We start from the raw sequence: 5,102 nt of genomic DNA on the forward strand, positions 1-5,102 counted from the left end.
TTATTATCCAAAGTTAATGTACACTTTTGAATAATGTACTTCATCTACTACAAGTAGTTTGTTTGAATGTAATAAGTATGTTGTTTGTTGTTTGTGGAATCATTTATTGAAAAATGAATCTGAACTTTGTGATCTGTAACGATTATAAACTGAAGCAATATAAAAATGACTCCCATTAACTGAGTTTTAAACATCAGCATATCCGGTCATAGTCCGGTGATTACCTGCTAACAGAAACGTTGCTACACCCAGGCCCGGTTCCAGAACAAAATGACTAAGGGTGCATCTGAGATTAGAGAGGGTGCAGTGGTAAAGTGCTATTTTTATAAGTGGGGAGTGTACTTAACACCCTCTATGGGGGTCCTCACCTCCTCTGGGGGGGGTCTGGGGGCATGCTCCCCCGGGAAGATTTTTTTTTAAATGTTGAAGTTAAAACCATCAATCTGGTGCACTTTGAGAGCAACATTAAGAGATCTATGGATCTATGTGCTCTTTGCTTGATTCATGCCTTCCCAGTCCCTTATCACGTAGCCTATAAGAGCATGGCGCCAGTTGTTGTAGCCAGTTGTGGTGAAGGCATCTGACTTACTTGAACCGAAATGTCTACATGCATAGCAGAAGATGGCATATTTTTTACATGAATATTCCAGCCAATCTCTGTTTTGAAACCATGAGCTGCAAAATGAGCGCCTTACCCCACTGTACAGGCGAGTTGGGTACTTTTTTAAATATACCTGGGCAGGCTCTGTTTTGCAGAGGTCCTCTGGCACTTGCGGGCCGCCGAGGGGTGGCGGTGTTTGGGGCAACGAAGACGGCTGTGGCTGCTCCGCCTCTGTGGGCGAGGCGGGCAAAGCCGGCGAGTCGGGCAGGAGGACGTTAGTGTCCACGACAGTAACGTAATGTCCCCATGATCTGAACTGTTATTACCTGCAGTAGATGCAGTGTATGCTGGCGATAAGGGCTGGTTGTTTTAACCATTTTCTGATCCATCATTGACTGCTGTGTCAGCACCTTGCAGATGATGAATGTGCAGCGGCACAGGTCACGCGCACCTGACATAATAACGTTTAAATTGATCAAATAAATGCAGCAGACAATGCTATTCAACCACAATTACAATTTATTTTATTTCAACGATATTCTTCTTATTATTATTTTTATTATTATTATTATTATTATTATTATTATTATTACTACTACTATTGTTAGTAATAGTAGGCAAAATGTAATATTTTTCACTTAAAATCTTTTTCACTTTTAATTTTTCTTTTTTTACTTTTAATTGTTCAAATGAGGGTGCATAACGACTCAACTGAGGGTGTAATGCACCCCCATAGAACCGGGCCTGGCTACACCATTCTTATTATTGTTATTATTGAAACATGACCGGTAAGTTTCAAATTTGTCCGATAAAATAAATTCTGTCCCGACATATCCGCTTACATTCATAATGTCAGCGGAGGGAGGGGAAGCGGCGCTGTGGAAGAGCAGAGTGGCGAGGGAGAGCTGTCATCTTCCCTTTACAAGCTTCAAACATGTATTTATCGTGTGATTTTGGAAATAAAAGTTCCATATTCTGAAAGCCAAGACTTTGTTTATTTAAAATCAAACAAAACACCCGAACCCTGAAAAACTAGTTTTTTACGCAAATCCACGTTTATTTTGAAATGAGCCGTTGCGACTTCCGACTGATTTCGATAGAGCGGGTCACATATGGCAAATGTGTGGTTGTGGGCAGAGCCAGAGCTATTTAATAGAAGAGTTACGACATCTCCGTTCACTCCAATGGACCACTTTTTTACAGCAATGGCGGATCGTGGAGCCTCTCAATCGTTCCCCGGAAGTTAGCGCCAAGGCTGGCAGAGCTGTGGAGTTGCAGCATAATACACCGTTCGTGACAGACTTTTAAAGGTAAGAAGAAGTTTAAAGATTTATATTGCGGATATTATCAGTACATCTGATTCAAATGAACATGTGTATTAAAGGATGTCAGTGGATTATCCCTAAATTAGTAGATGTAGGGAACGTTTACAGATAACAGATTAAGCTAGCATACCGAAGCAAGTTAGCAACACACGTTGAACAGCCTTTCAATTGTAAATTCCGTTCTCTTAATGTCATTTCGTCCAACATGTTGAATTAGAGAAGAGGGGCTTCTAAACGGGATTGTATGCGGGGGTGGAGGGAGTTAAATATTAGATAGATATAACTTTGGTGCGTGTAAGAGTGAGTGTTTTTAGCAGAGCCATATTGTGTCCTTGTGATTCTGTTGATTATTACCTGTCTGTATTATGTTGCAGCTCAGCTGATTCTGGATTGATGGCAAAGGGAGAGGGACTTAAGTGAGAGTGAAAACACAAGGTACGTTTAATACTACTGTTTTATATAAGTAAACACGTTATCTCCCCAAGGCAATAGGTGTGCTATATAGGTGTGTATAACCCTTTCTCCTGTCTGTTGCTCCCTCTCTCAGCACAAGAACCAGAGGGGGGTTCAATGGAGCCTGAATACCTGCACTGAGACCCTCACCCTGCACCCTGAGTCTCAACTCTCAGTGTTTTTCAAGCCTTTCCCTGTTTTTTTGTATTAAACAAAACATTAAGCTTTCCCAATGGTGTGGTTTTCGTTTTGTGAAAAAGTGCAAATGCAGTGTTTGTATATAAATCACATATTTTGTTGCTGTTGGTCGTGAAATTGCTCCTGCTGACTTGAGCCAGCCATTTTTTCCTCCGCTCTGTGTCAGTGGGGAAGCCGTACATTCGTACTCCTTTCTCTGAGCGATTTGAGCATCCCCAGGCAGCACATCAAACCATGGTGGCGACTAGGAGGCAGCACAGCAAACCAGGTCAACACGGAGGAAAAGGCACCGACAAACTGCATGATATGCTATATTCAATGTTTATTGAATTCCATGTATTTGCAATGGATGTTCCTAAAGCAACACATTTAACATCATCATATCCTGTCGGTCTCCTGTCCTTTCTGAAAGCCATAAAGACGACATTAGTCATTTAGATAACTTGTGTCCTCAATTACCAGGGGATTACTGAAACTACCATGAATTTAAGAAAATGGTAGAAATGAATCCAATCTGAATTTTAAAGCATTACTTTAGATCCCCTCCCTCTAAATGTATCAATAAACATTAGAAAGTGATCCTCCTGACTACCATACAAGTTTAAGAAGATAATATTGGTTTGAAAGAATTCAAAGCTATAAATAAACAGCAACAGGCTCTTTAACCAAGGCACTGTTAGTAACATGTAAACTAGTTGTTCACACTAATCCTAATATTATCACTTAATATTAGCAAATTCGATTTTATTTTTTAAAACATATTGATGTAAATACATACACATCGATTTGTTGTATAAATATTGCAAATCAAAACCTTTATTCACTAATAATTACCAAAAATTGTAGTTCTATCTCCTGTTATCAATGCATTCACATTGCCCGCCATGAACTTCCGGGGAACGATCCCTCGTCGACATGAACCACGTGACGATAACCGTTTTTGGACTTCCGGTGTCGTAACTCTTCTATTAAATAGCTCTGGGCAGAGCCATTTAATAGAAGAGTTACGACATCTCCGTTCACTCCAATGGACCACTTTTTTACAGCAATGGCGGATCGTGGAGCCTCTCAATCGTTCCCCGGAAGTTAGCGCCAAGGCTGGCAGAGCTGTGGAGTTGCAGCATAATACACCGTTCGTGACGGACTTTTAAAGGTAAGAAGAAGTTTAAAGATGTATATTGCGGATATTATCAGTACATCTGATTCAAATGCACATGTGTATTAAAGGATGTCAGTGGATTATCCCTAAATTAGTAGATTTAGGGAACGTTTACAGATAACAGATTAAGCTAGCATACCGAAGCAAGTTAGCAACACACGTTGAACAGCCTTTTAATTGTAAATTCCGTTCTCTTAATGTCATTTCGTCCAATATGTTGAATTAGAGAAGAGGGGCTTCTGAACGGGATTGTATGCGGGGGTGGAGGGAGTTAAATATTAGATAAATATAACTTTGGTGCGTGTAAGAGTGAGTGTTTTTAGCAGAGCCCTATTGTGTCCTTGTGATTCTGTTGATTATTACCTGTCTGTATAATGTTGCAGCTCAGCTGATTCTGGATCGATGGCAAAGGGAGAGGGACTTAAGTGAGAGTGAAAACACAAGGTACGTTTAATACTACTGTTTTATATAAGTAAACACCTTATCTCCCCAAGGCATTTCCCATCCAATAGGTGTGCTGTGTGTGTATAACCCTTTCTCCTGTCTGTTACTCCCTCTTTCAGCACAAGAACCAGAGGGGGATTCAATGGAGCCTGAATACCTGCACTGAGACCCTCACCCTGCACCCTGAGACCCTCACCCTGCACCCTGAGTCTCAACTCTGTGTTTTTCAAGCCTTTCCCTGTTTTTTTGTATTAAACAAAACATTAAGCTTTCCCAATGGCGTGGTTTTCGTTTTGTGAAAAAGTGCAAATGCAGTGTTTGTATATAAATCACATATTTTGTTGCTGTTGGTCGTGAAATTGCTCCTGCTGACTTGAGCCAGCCATTTTTTCCTCCGCTCTGTGTCAGTGGGGAAGCCGTACATTCGTACTCCTTTCTCTGAGCGATTTGAGCATCCCCAGGCAGCACAGCAAACCATGGTGGCGACTTGGAGGCAGCACAGCAAACCAGGACAACACGGAGCAAAAGGCACCGACAAACTGCATGATATGCTCTTCTATGTTTATTGAATTCCATGTATTTGCAATGGATGTTCCTAAAGCAACACATTTAACATCATCATCATCATCATCATCATCATATCCTGTCGGTCTCCTGTCCTTTCTGAAAGCCATAAAGAGGACATTAGTCATTTAGATAACTTGTGTCCTCAATTACCAGGGGATTACTGAAACTACCATGAATTTAAGAAAATGGTAGAAATGAATCCAATCTGAATTTTAAAGCATTACTTTAGATCCCCTCCCTCTAAATATATCAATAAACATTAGAAAGTGATGCTCCTGACTACCATACAAGTTTAAGAAGATAATATTGGTTTGAAAGAATTCAAAGCTATAAATAAACAGCAACAGGCTCTTTA

The 5,102-nt window shown here is 40.5% G+C and overlaps 1 long non-coding RNA gene across 1 annotated transcript; it reads left to right on the forward strand.

Annotated features, from left to right (window-relative positions):
* Nucleotides 1-2,287: 2,287 nt before the first annotated feature.
* On the forward strand, nt 2,288-2,605 carry LOC139435507 (uncharacterized). Its single transcript, XR_011644752.1, has 2 exons — nt 2,288-2,361; nt 2,474-2,605. It is a non-coding gene; the product is annotated as an uncharacterized lncRNA (long non-coding RNA).
* The last annotated feature ends 2,497 nt before the right edge of the window (nt 2,606-5,102 follow it).

Source organism: Pseudochaenichthys georgianus, chromosome 16 (assembly GCF_902827115.2).
Source record: "Pseudochaenichthys georgianus chromosome 16, fPseGeo1.2, whole genome shotgun sequence".
Classification (NCBI taxonomy): domain Eukaryota; kingdom Metazoa; phylum Chordata; class Actinopteri; order Perciformes; family Channichthyidae; genus Pseudochaenichthys; species Pseudochaenichthys georgianus.